The sequence below is a fragment of the Giraffa tippelskirchi genome, chromosome 2 (genome assembly GCF_054371585.1).
Source record: "Giraffa tippelskirchi isolate mGirTip1 chromosome 2, T2T-mGirTip1v1.2.pri, whole genome shotgun sequence".
NCBI classification, from domain to species: domain Eukaryota; kingdom Metazoa; phylum Chordata; class Mammalia; order Artiodactyla; family Giraffidae; genus Giraffa; species Giraffa tippelskirchi.
In genome coordinates, this window is record NC_137276.1 from 215,694,660 (window position 1) to 215,708,999 (window position 14,340).

General features: G+C 35.9%; 1 non-coding gene across 1 annotated transcript; it reads right to left on the reverse strand.

Moving 5' to 3' along the window:
- Positions 1-1,442: 1,442 nt before the first annotated feature.
- On the reverse strand, positions 1,443-1,514 carry TRNAC-ACA (transfer RNA cysteine (anticodon ACA)). The gene has a single exon. It is a non-coding gene; the product is annotated as a tRNA-Cys (tRNA).
- Positions 1,515-14,340: the final 12,826 nt, after the last annotated feature.

The window sequence follows — 14,340 nt, forward strand, 5'->3', positions numbered from 1 at the left end:
GACAAGGTTATAACTCTAAATTTTTATATTTTAAAAAGAATAAAAGTCGAAAACAATTATGTAAGTCTCTACCCAAGAGACTCAAGAAACAAGAGCAAATCGAATTAAAAATAATAGGCAGAAATGAATAATGGTGGAAACAGAAATCAATGAAGTTGAACACAACAATAAACAAAAAACACAAAGGAAAAGCTGTTTTTTTTTTGTTACCAAATTTTAATCAAATTGCTAAACCAATAACAAGAATAATCAAGAAGTAAATAAAAGATAAGAAATTATCAATATAAGGAATAAAAGAGATATATCACTACTGATCTTATAGATACTAAAAGGAAAAGTATGATAATATTGATTACTTAAATGAAATGGAAAAATTCCTTGAAAATGTAGCTTAGTAAAACTAAGCCAAGAAGCAATAAGCAACCAGAAGATTTTATTCAAGAATTAATTAAAGAAATGCAATTCATAGTCAAAATCTACCCACACAAAAAAATTTATTCAAGTCAAAAGAGTTTCAGAAGTTATTCCTTTATGACATTTAATACTCAGAAGTGTAGTTACTTTAATTCCATTTGGTTTCTTTTACTGTCACCACTTTTGATGTGTATTGTTTTGAGGATAAAGTAGTGCTTTAACTTTTGTTTCAGTTATCAAATATGGTTTATAATCTCATGAGGGTAGTATACTAGGTTCAACAGTGGCTCTCAGAAATAGAGCTGCAGAATGTAACCATACTTGGAAATCAGGTCTTTGCTGATGCAATTATGGCAGAAAGTGAAGAAGAACTAAAGAGCCTCTCGATGAAAGTGAAAGAGGAGAGTGAAAAAGTTAGCTTAAAGCTCAACATTCAGAAAACTAAGATCATGGCATCTGGTCCCATCATTTCATGACAAATAGATGGGAAAATAGTGGAAACAGTGGCTGATTTTATTTGGGAGGGCTCCAAAATCACTGCAGATGGTGATTGCAGCCATGAAGTTAAAAGACACTTACTCCTTGGTTGGAAAGTTATGACCAACCTAGACAGCATATTAAAAAGCACAGACATTACTTTGCCAACAAAGGTAGGTCTAGTCAAGGCTATGGTTTTTCCAGTGGTCATGTATGGATGTGAGAGCTGGACTATAAAGAAAGTTGAACACCAAAGAATTGATGCTTTTGAATTGTGGCGTTGGAGAAGACTCTTGAGAGTCCCTTGGACTGCAAGGAAATCCAATCAGTCCATCCTAAAGGAGATCAGTCCTGGGTGTTCATTGGAAGGACTGATGTTGAAGCTGAAACTCCAGTACATTGGCCACCTGATGCGAAAAGTGAAGTGAAGTCACTCAGTCGTGTCTGACTCTTTGCGACCCCGTGGACTGTAGCCTACCAGGCTCTTCCATCCATGAGATTTTCCAAGCAAGAATACTGGAGTGGATTGCCATTTCCTTCTCCAGGAGATCTTCCCAACTCAGGGATTGAACCTGGGTCTCCTGCATTGTAGGCAGACGCTTTACCGTCTGAGCCACCCGGGAAGTCTCCTGATGCGAAAAGCTGACTCATTTGAAAAGACCCTGATGCTGGGAAAGATTGAGGGCAGGAGAAGAAGGGGACGACAGAAGATAAATTGGTTGGATGGCATCACCGACTCAATGGACATGGGTTTAGGTGGACTCCAGGAGTTGGTGATGGACAAGGAGTCCTGGCGTGCTGTGGTTCATGGGGTCGCAAAGAGTTGGACATGACTGAGCGACTGAACTGAACTGAAGGTGAAATTATGCTAGATTAAAGTGTGCCCTAATCCAAGGCTGGTGTCCTTAAAGAAAGAAAATAGAGACACAGACATGGAGAATACCTTCTGATCATCTAGGCAAAGACTTGAGGGATGAGCCAACAGGCTAAGCAATACCAAAGATTGATAGCCACCTTTAGAAGCCAGGAACAGGCAAGGAAAGATGAGAGAGAGCAAAGCCCTAAGGATAGCAACTTTAATTTAGGACTTCTAACCTCTAGAATTGTGAGAAAATGCATTTCTGTTGCTTAAGTCTCCTATTCTGTGGTATTTGTTATGGCAACCCTAGCAAAACAATGTAGATTTTTGTACAGAAATGTGTGGTGTTGCTGTAACAAATACCTAAACATGTGGGCATGACTTTGGAATAGGGTAATAGACAGAGGCTAGAAAATGTTCTGAGACTCTTAATAGACATATCCCAGGTTACCTTGAGGGGCTATGAATGCAACCATGAAACTAAAAGACACTTGCTCCTTGGAAGAAAAGCTATGACAAAACCAGACAGCATATTAAAAAGCAGAGACATCACTTTGCCACCAAAGTCTGTATAGTCAAAGCTATGGTTTTTCCAGTAGTCATGTACGGATGTGAGAACTGGACCATAAAGATGGCTGAGCACCAAAGAATTGATGCTTTTAAACTGTGGTCCTGGAGAAGACTCTTGGGAGTCCCTTGTACAACAAGGAGATCAAACCAGTCAATCCTAAAGGAAATCAACCCGAAATGTCCATTGGAAGGACTGATGCTGAAGCTGAAGCTCCAATACTTTGGCCACCTGATGAGAAGAACTGACTCATTGGAAAAGACCCTGATGCTTGGAAAGATTGAAGGCAAGAGTAGAAGTGGATGACAGAGAATGAGATGGTTAGATAGAATCATTGACTCAATGGATGTGAGCTTGAACAAATCCCAGGAAATAGTGAAAGAAAAGGAAACCTGGCATGCTGTAGTTTATGTGGTCCCAAATAGTTGGACTTGACTTAGCAACTGAATAACAACAACCGTGAATGAATTTTTGACAGAAATACAGATATTAAAGATATTCTAGTGAAGACCTAAAAAGACACAAGGAGGGCTACAGAGAATGCTCTGCCATTTTAAAGAACACATATATCATTATGAACAGAATTTTTGTAGACATATGAATGTTAAAACTACTTTTTGGTTGCCTTAGGAAGAAAAGAGCAACGTATTATTGGACGTGGTAGAAATCACTTCTATAAAGTGACAGGGGACTTGGCTAAATTGTGTTCTGTTGTTGATTGGAAAATAAAAAACTTGGATATTTGATGAGATTTCCAAACAAATGTGGAAGGTATATCATGCACTTTGCTGCTTATAGTAAATTGTGGGAGGAAAGAAATATACTGAGGAAGAAGCTATCAAATAAAAAGGAGCAAATACTGGATGATTTGGAAAATTCTCCAAAAAGCATGCTTAGAGATGGACCAAGGAAAAATTATTTGCTAAATTAGTTAGTTATGTGGCTTATGTATTCAATACTCCATATTTACCACTCCAAGTGGGACCCACATAAGAATGTGCCATAAGAGTACTGGATCTTGCTATTTTTTATAGGCCCTTAATGCTCTGTTCATTTTTCCCTCGATCTTTTATTTCTCTGTTGTTCAGGTTGGGTAAATTCCATTGATATGTCCTCAAGATCAATGACTATATCCTGAATTATCCCCCCTGTACTATCGAATCCTTCCAGGAAGGTTTCTTTCTCTTTTATTGTATATTTCATTTCTGTAATCTTCATTTGGTTCTTTGGTACAATTTTTACTTCTTTGCTGATGTCTTTCATTTCTTGTTTGCTTCAATAGAATGTGTAATTGACTGTGGGAGCATTTTTATTAGTGTTTGTTTAAAATTCTCAGCAGATAGTTTCAACTTTTGACTCATTTTGATGTTGGTGCCAGGTGAATGTATTTTCTGTGAATGTCTTTTCTTCTGTTGTGATTTTCCTTATTCTTGGCATTGTGAGTGATCTTTATTTTATCCTGGACATTTTGTCTATTTTTTTGTTTTTTGAACACTCAGAATCTTACTTAATCCTTTATTTTAGTAGGCAGCCTCCCTATTTAGGTTTACTACAGAGGTTTTGGCCTCTATCTGTGGGTTATGGGTCCAAACACCATTTCATTTTTACATTCTTTAGATGACAGTATAGCCCTAATAACAAACCTAATAAAAAATTTTTAAGAGTTAAACATTTCCAAAAATCTTATAACCATAGATGCAAAAATCATCAACAAATTCTAACAAATATTTAAAATCCAGTAACATGAAAATTTTAATAAATTATCAGGAAATTTTATACCAGAAATTCAAAGAAATTTCTATTATACATTCTAAAATCAATTACATTATTTGAATACACTACCAGAATTTAAGAATGAATTATCACATTGTTTCAATAAATGCAGAAATAGAGAAAAAATCACAGAGAGATACACACAATTTTGAAGATGAAAGTAATATAGTGAAAATATTTTACCAATTGTCTTATATTCATTGGCTACAAAAAGATAATATCTTTTTCATTGATGGTTAAAAACTTAGACAATAGATTCAATGAAAACTTAAATTCAGTTCTCCTGATTATGCTCTCTAGAAGGTCTGCAATACTGACATAATATTTAAGCTATCTTAAGTTCACCTTCTTTTGTAAAATCACTATATTTATTGTTCTACTCCAAACAGGATTTGATAATCAGTGCAAAATCCATGCCAAATTCTTAGTACATAAAAAGCACTTGCTCCATAGTTTAGTGCTGTTGTTTGCTAATAATTTTGTTATTAGTCTGAAATTTATAGCAGGTGATTATTTATGTTTATAGAATGATTATATACATGAATAATTGACCGAGTAGATAATGTAGTACAATCTCAATCCTACTGTTCTTTTTTTTACACACAAATTTATTTATTTTTAAAATTTTTACTAGTTTAATTTTACAGTATTCTATTTCTGCTGTACAGCAAAGTGAATCAGTTACACATGTACATATATTCACTCTTTTAGATTCTTTTCCCATATAGGTCATTACAGAGTATTGAGTAGAGTTCCTTGTGCTGGGCAATATGTTCTCATTAGTTATTATCTATTTTATACATAGTAGAGTGTATATGTCAATTCCAATCTCCGAATTCATCCCACCTCCCTTTTTCCCTGCTTTGGTGTCTGTACATCTGTTCTCTACATCAGTGTCTCTATTTCTGCTTTGCAAATAGGTTCATCTGTACCATTTTTCTAGATTTCAGATTTTTTTTTTTTTCGGTCTGCATGCATGCAAAAGCTTTGAGCTTCCTAGGTGGCTCTAGTGGTAAAGAATCTGCGTGCTATTGCAGGAGACATACGAGATGCAGGCTTGATAACTGGGTCAGGAAGATCCCCTGGAGGAGGGCATGGCAACCCACTCCTGTACTCTTGCCTGAAGAATTCCACAGGCAGAGGAGGTTGGCGGTCTACAGTCCATAGGGTCACAAGAGTCAGATGAGACTGAAGCTACTTAGCACACACTCACATACAAAATTTTGAGGATATACTGAATCCAATGGAAACTTTAGTCAGATAAACAACTATCTGTCGAAAGCCTACTCTGTGCCAGACATTGACTTAGATGCTAGTGGTACAGAAGCATCTCCTAACTTTGTTCCTCAAACATTAATTTTTCTAGCCATTGAAAGTAACAGTTAAACAATTGATAAAGTATAATAAACACTATAGTAGAGTAGTGACATCTAGTCTAGTCTGAATTTTCCCAAAATTATTTCTTGAAAGTTATGAGAGAGGTAAAATTGGAAGGATAGTAGCAAACTGACAGGCAGAAAAGCTGCTTTGATTGATCCCTGACATTCTCCTGGCTCTCTGTGCCTGGGCAAATGTCTTGAGGCAAAAGAGGGAATGGGGGAATAACAAAATACAAAGAATTAAATGAAGCTTGGTCATTCATGGATCATCTATGGCAAGGTAAAAACAGTGAGAGATGTCTATGTGGGTCAAGGACCAGGAAGGAAATTGCAAACATTGCCAATGATCTAATCACCCTAAAGCATCAGAAATATGACAGAAATTTGGGCCTAGAGCATGAACAAGGAATTCACAAGTCACTGTGAAGTATATTCACTCTCAAAGAAATGAAAATAAAACTACTGATATGATAGTTTATATAATCTGATGTTTATTATACATTTCATATATACATATGTATATATACATATATATATATATGTGGGTATATAGTTACGATATACACTGTTTTAAAGGTCATGAAGGACTGTGTTATCATTAGAGAAAATAAAATAAAATTATATGTTCTTTTATGGGAAAATCTATTAACAGAAAAAAATGTATATATTTAAATATGTAAATAACATTATAAGGCCATGTATATATATTACATATATGTGTGTGTGTGCATTTATACACACATGTATGTATATTTCTGTACATATAATTATAGAGAGATATTCAATGACATTTTTAAGAATGCTCAATTCTAGTAGAGTGAGTCTTATGTATCTTTGGTAGATTATTTTCATTTAAAAATATATGTTTTTATTATGATTATGCTTTACTTATTTAAAAAAAAGAAATTATTTTAATGATGAAAAAGCTGAAAAAATTAGAAAATAGACATATACTCCTGAGTAGTTGTGTTTAAAAAAATGAATATAGCCCTCACTATGAAATTTGATTCAACCTGGTTATAATATAATGGCCTCTTGAAGTATATTGAAGAATCTGATTATGTTTAACCTATTTGCTGGAATTAATATTCAGAAAATGTTTCATCAAATTTTGAGACAAATAATATATATCACTCTGAATATAATTCAGTCAGTTCAGTTCAGTCACTCAGTTGTGTCCAACTCTTTGTGACCACATGAACCGAAGCACGCCAGGCCTCCCTGTCCATCACCAACTCCTGGAGTCCACCCAAACCCATGTCCATCGAGTCGGTGATGCCATCCAGCCATCTCATCCTCTGTCGTCCCCTTCTCCTCAGGCCCTCAATCTTTCCCAGCATCAGGGTCTTTTCCAATGAGTCAGCTCTTTGCATCAGGTGGCCAAAGCATTGGAGTTTCAGCTTCAGCACCAGTCCTTCCAATGAACACCCAGGACTGATCTCCTTTAGGATTGACTGGTTGGATTTCCTTGCAGTCAAAGGGACTCTCAAGAGTCTTCTCCAACACCACAGTTCAAAAGCATCAATTCTTCTCCTCTCAGCTTTCTTTATACTCCAACTCACACATCTTTACATGACCACTAGAAAAACCATAGCCTTGACTAGATGGACTTTTGTGGGCAAAGTAATGTCTCTGCTTTTTAATATGCTGTCTAGGTTGGTCATAAATTTCCTTCCAAGGAGTAAGTGTCTTTTAATTTCATGGCTGCAATCACCATCTGCAGTGATTTTGGAGGTCTGAAAAGTAAAGTCAGCCACTGTTTCCACTGTTTCCCCATCTATCTGCCATGAAATGATGGGATCAGATGCCATGATCTTAGTTTTCTGAATGTTGAGCTTTAAGCCAACTTTTCCACTCTCTTCTTTCACTTTCATCGAGAGGTTCTTTAGCTCTTCTTCACTTTCTGCCATAAGGGTAGTGTTATCTGCATATCTGAGGTTATTGATATTTCTCCCGGCAATCTTGATTCCAGCTTGTGCTTCATCCAGCCCAGCATTTCTCATGATGTACACTGCATACAAGTTAAATAAGCACGGTGCCAATATACAGCCTTGACATACTCCTTTCCCTATTTGGAACTAGTCTGTTGTTCCATGTCCAGTTCTAACTGTTGCTTCCGGACCTGCATGCAGGTTATTCAAGAGGCAGGTCAGGTGGTCTGGTATTCCCATTTCTTTCAGAATTTTCCACAGTTTATTGTGATCCACACAGTCAAAGGCTCTGGCATAGTCAATAAGGCAGAAATGTATGTTTTTTCTGGAACTCTCTTGCTTTTCAAATGATCCACTGGATGCTGGCAATTTGATCTCTGGTTCCTCTCCCTTTTGTGCAACCAGCTTGAACATCTGGAAGTTCACAGTTCACATATTGCTGAAGCTTGGCTTGGAGAATTTTAAGCATTACTTTACTAGCGTGTGAGATGAGTACAGTTGTGCGGTAGTTTGAGCATTCTTTGGCATTGCCTTTCTTTGGGATTGGAATGAAAACTGACCTTTTCCAGTCCTGTGGTCACTGCTGAGTTTTCCAGATTTGCTGGCATATTTTGTGCAGCACTTTCACAGCGTTATCTTTCAGGATTTGAAATAGCTCAACTGGAATTCCATCACCTCCACTAGCTTTGTTCGTAGTGATGCTTCTTAAGGCCTACTTGACTTCACATTCCAGATCTCTGTCTCTAGGTGAGTGATCACACCATCGTGATTATCTGGGTCATGATGACCTTTTTTACAATTCTGTGTATTCTTGCCACTTCTTCTTAATATCTTCTGCTTCTTTTAGGTCCATACCATTTCTGTCCCTTATGGTGCTCATCATTGCATGAAATGTTCCCTTGGTATCTCTAATTTTCTAGAAGAAATCTCTAGTCTTTCCCATTCTATTGTTTTCTTCTATTTTTTGCTTTGATCACTGAGGAAGGCTTTCTTATCTCTCCTTGCTATTCTTTGGAACTGTGCATTCAAATGGGTATATCTTTCCTTTTCTCCTTTGCTTTTTGCTTATCGTCTTTTCACAGCTATTTGTAAGGCCTCCTCAGACAGCCATTTTGTTTTTTTGCATTTCTTTTTCTTGGGGATGGTCTTGACTCATGTCTCCTGTACAGTGTCACGAACCTCCAACCATAGTTCATCCATTGTTCATCAGGCATTCTATCAGATCTAGTCCTTTAAATCTATTTCTCACTTCTGTTGTGTAGTCATAAGGGATTTGATTTAGGTCATACCTCAATGGTCTAGTGGTTTTCTCGACTTTCTTCAACTTCAGTCTGAATTTGGCAGTATAATTAGGGCTCTGATAGTTTATTATTTTCCAAAATTATTTACTTATTCCTTAGTGATCATGGAAAACCAGATAACAGTTATGAGGTTTTAATTGGTCACATATAAAATAGAGACAATAATCTTATGTGCATCAAACTATGGAAGGTTGATTATAGAAATTATCAAATTTTAAAACTGCTTTAAAAACCTGACCACATTCTAACTGACCTGGGAAAGTAAGTTGATGTCCTCGCTATCAGGACCTCTTTGCAAGAGTTTAATGAGCTATATTATACTTGGGGCAATTAATAATACTAATATTAAATAGAGTAAGATGATTCCAAATATACTATTTTAGCTTTATTGTTTTTGGAAGATAAAAAAAAATTAAAATAGCCTTCAAACTGTATAAATATTACACAAAGATATACTATTTTTCGTAAATAAGCAATCCTAATTAAATAAATAAAATTGGTTGTAAAAATTTACACTATCAATATTTGTGCTGAGTTTTCATTTGGAAACATTAAATTTACATGCAAGAGAACCGTGGCTTTTTAGCACAGGGCACAGTTCTTTCAGCTTCTGCAGGATTAATATACCTCCTGTGTTTGTTTCCCTCTTTCTGACTTACTTAACTCTGTATGACAGACTCTAGGTCCATCCACATCACTAAATATAACCCAATTTCACTTCTCTTTATGGCTGAGTAATATTCCACTATATGTATTAAAACACATGTATGCAATCTAGAAAAATAGTACAGATGAGTCTATTTGTAGGGCAGGAATAAAGACACAGATGTAGAGAACAGACATGTGGGCACAAGGTGGGGGGAGGGGGGGACAAATTGGGAGATTGGGATTTGCATATATACACTTCCACGAGTAAAATTGATAGCTAGTGGGAAGCTGCTGTATAGCACAGGGAGCTCAGCTTGGTGCTCTGTGATGACCTAAAGGGGTGGGATAGAGGGTGTTGAGAGGGAGGCTCAAGAGGGAGGGTATACATGTATATATATAGCTGAGTCACTTTGTTGTACAGCAGAAACTAACACAGCATTGTAAAGCAATTGTGTTCCAATTAAAAAAAAAAAAAATGCCTCCTGTAAAATGACCTTACCTCGTTTCCTCTATACTGCAGTTGGGAGTTGTCAGCTAGAGTACTTGAGAAAAGATAGATCTCTACTGCCTCACTGAGCAGAACTGTTTCTGAATGGTAGTTAAACTGATTCAAATAAAGGTGACAAATTATTGCTGAATGGGCACAGGTAAACATTAAGGAGGAGGAAATCAACATTTGGGGATGAGAGGTCAAAGATAGGTACTGGGAATGACTTTCCTTAGTATTCTTAAGAAATCAAAGTAATGTTGTATACAACTTGCATTATTTGTTTAAAGGGACTTAAGAAGAGTTAACACCATGTAGCTAAATTCACAAGTAATAGTAACTAGGCAGGAGAAATTAGGATATGATTAGAGTGACATAATTCATGCAGTTTTCTTTTGTTTTATATAGAGAAAGTAAAGATAAATAAAAATAGAGTGTAAATAATGTAATCTCTTATTGAAAGTACCATAAGAGATTTGCAGTTATTTTGAAATACCTGCCTTCCCTTTCAAAAGTTACAAAAAGTCTTCAAGCTTCAACAGAGTTCTTATGACTTTGTTTTGAGCCCTGGACTTGCTGACCTGAAACAGAACAAAGATGTAGAAATGACATTCAAGATTCTTAATTGGTATCATTAAAAGACTTTTTTTTTTCATGCCAAAGGACAAGTGAGAGACCTCCTTGAGATTACTGTGCTCTTGGGAAAACTGAAATTGTCTTCTAATGAGAACACAATGCTTGTAGCTCTTAGAAAAGCACCAGTGAGCAATTTGTATATGCTTTAAAAGAGATATTCTGCTCTGAAAGTATTCTAACTGGTTTTTGTGTCCCAAAATAAAAGAAAGAGCTGTGATAGAGGTTGAAATAGTGCATGCGAATTTGAGAGATGATAGAAAAATCTGAATGAAAAATTAGGATTTTTTTTCATGTGAGCCCATGCACTTGTATTGTGTATGTGACTATACACCCGTATATGAGAGCTGGAGAAGCATTTAACAAAAACTACACGATTTATTGCAATGCATGTCACACGAGGAACAGCCATCTCCTGAAAATTTTGGCATGAAAATAGTAGGATGGTAAATGTCAGAAACTTAAAGTTGTTTTTTTTTTCTTTTAAGCAAGTGTAATTCTTGGAGAATGTGTTCATGTAAAAATGGCTTTATTATATCTTCAAATATCTTAATATACTATTTAAAGGGATTATGTAGGTTTTGATAGAACATTACCACTTGGACTATTATTGGCCAACTATTCAAGAGCCCTTAATTGTGTTTGTGTATGTGTGTGTATTTAAAATATAGTCATAATCCTTACCCACTCCCAAGCAATTATGTAGTATCAGAGACATCTGTAACTTTATCCAAAAGTGTCTATGACCATTATGTTCACTGTGTTCAGTATGGCCTTATCCAATGAGTGTAACCATTGTGTTCAATACACAAGTGAGGGCCTCCTCTTATGTGTGGTGTTCATTCTTCCTCAATATAGCCATAGTGCTTGCTCAATATAAGTAAGGATGTATCCCAATTTAGGGAGTCAGTGGAATTCTGGAGATGTAATCCCCTCTGCTTCATATGATTTTTCTCTGCTAAACTTTCGATAGATAAGAGTTCATTAAGAGCTTTCTCTGGATTTGAAAATAATGATTTTTTTAAAATTTAAAACCACAAATTTGGAATAAAAACTTGGTTTCAATCTCTCAGTTATAAAATATTTATAATATTGGCCACCTAATATGCTATGTTTATACTCGAATAGGATCTTACATAGATAAATAAGCCTGGAGGAGGGCATGGTATCACACTCCAGTACTTATGCCTCGAGAATCCCATGGATAGAAGAATCTGGTGGGCTAAAGTCCTTAGGGTCGCAAAGAGTTGGACATGAATAAAGCAACTTAGCACACATGCACATAGGTGAATAATGAATGTTTATTTGCCTCAACTATTTACCTCAACTAGTCACCTGGAGGAGAATAGACACAAGATGATAATCAGAATATAGCAAGTCCTAAAACTTCAGCCATAAGTAGGAGTGTATATGAACAGGGAGGAAGCACGCACTCTGCCCAGAGAGAAAACTGGAGAAAGTGTTACTGCACGTGCACATCTTGACTTCTGAGAATAGGAATTAGGTGAATAAATGGAGAAAGCTGATTTTCAAGGAATTCTGTGTGAACACCTATGTAGAGTGATATGAAAAGTGATGGGACACAAATGTAGAAAACCTCTTGCATGTGCGTGTGTGTTAAGTCGTATAGTTGTGTCCGACTCTTTGCAACCCCATGGACCATAGCCCACCAGGCTCCTCTGTCTATGGGGATTCTCCAGGCAAGAATACTGGAGTGGGTTGCTATGCCCTCCTCCAGGGATCTTCCCAATCTGGGGATCGAATCCATTTCTCTTAAAGTCTCCTACATTGGCAGGCAGGTTCTTTACCATTAGCCCCAACTGGGAAGCCTGGAAGGCCTCTTGAGGGTCTTCAAGTAGATCTCCAGGAGATTTGGACTTTTAAGTTCAGGGGTGAGCAGAGGATTTTAAGTAGGAATGTAGCATAATTACTTTTCCATTTTATTAATATTTTATAAACTGTGTGGATAAGAGAAAGACTAGAAAGAGGAAAACAATTTCAATAGTCTGATAACAGAAAGTGAAAACAAAGCCAAAACAATAGCAGTGGGGATAGAGAAAACGTGATAGCTTTTTTTTTTTTTTTAATTCTATTTTGGAGTTCAATTCAATACAACTTGTTGACTGAATAATGAGGTTCACTAGCTTGAAGATAAGGAAAGAATTTTAAGATGGCATTCAGATTTCTGATTTAGATAAATCTGTATATCTGGATTTGTGTTAAGCAGGTGTGTACACTTATGGAATTCTTGAGAGTGGATTAATCATACCCTCTTTGCTGTACAAGTGAAGAGTTTATTGAGATAGTAATCCCAGAACCAGAAAGATGGAAATCAAAATGTTATTTTTATCACTAATTAAAGTCAAAATTTAAATATGGGGCCAAGTGAATCTTCTGATACACTTGACTTAGACTGAGGCATCCATACATCTAATCTTAGGTCCAACTGGACAATGATAAATTTCCTCTGTCTCTCCTCAGGCAGGTGCAAACCATCATGTCTCTATAGGCAAGCAGGATTCTCATAAAGGAAGTTCAATATTTGTTAAAATATTTACAAACATACATACTCATGCATACAGATATACTCATATATACATATATGTATATATATATGCATGCACATGAATTCATACATAGACATGGATTGATGTAAAGTATGCTGAAATATAAGCACATACATTTCTATATAGGTACCATTTATTTGGCTTTGTCTTCACTAGGTGATATAAGATTGCCATTTTATTAATTTACATGAGTGCTCTGATATATGACAAATGCTTATTATAATAATTCATTTAAAATCTAACATATATTCATATAACATATATTTATCTTCAGAATTTTAAAATTAATATTGAATACTGGTATAGTGTTTTCCAATTATAATATAGCCTGAAATGACTTTTGAAAAACTGTATTTCACTGAGATATATGCATCTGTAGCTACAGGTCAATTAATATATTAAAGATATGCAGCATATTTTTCATTATGTCACATTGACAGTAAAATTGAAGATTTTTAATGAAAATAATTGCAGAAAAGTTTGCATTAAATTCCAGTAAGCTCCCACATTATCTTTTATGTTTTAAATTTGAAGTTGTAACTGTATGTTACCGTACTGATACCTGCATTTCCACGAAAGGAGTGAAAGATTTATTGTTTGCAAATATTACTATCTTTTTGTTAGCTGTTTTGTACTAGACTAGCTGAATTAACATAGCCGAAAGAAGAAAGGTGTGACCCATGAGCCGTGATATTGTACAAGGTCCCTTGGATGTCTTTATGAGGTATGATTAAATTTGTAATTAAAAATATTTGATGCTATTTCTAATAATCCAAAGACATTTTAGAAAACAAGAACCAACTGGTTTTGGTTTTAATTAGAAAAGGTCAGGGCCCAGGGTTCCAGTTAACAGTAATGGGAATGAAAGCCTTTGACTGTATGGATCACAATAAACTGTGGAAAATTCTGAAAGAGATGGGAATACCAGACCACCTGATCTGCCTCTTGAGAAACCTATATGCAGATCAGGAAGCAACAGTTATAACTGCACATGGAACCACAGACCGGTTCCAAATAGGAAAAGGAGTACATCAAGGCTGTATATTGTCACCCTGCTTATTTAACTTATATGAAGAGTGCATCATGAGAAACACCGGGCTGGATGAAGCACAAGCTGGAATCAAGATTGCCAGGAGAAATATCAATAACCTCAGATATGCAGATGACACCACCTTTATGGCAGAAAGTGAAGAAGAACTAAGGAGCCTCCTGATGAAAGTGAAAGAGGAGAGTGAAAAAGTTGGTTTAAAGCTCAACATTCAGAAAACTAAGATCATGGCATCCGGTCCCATCACTTAATGGG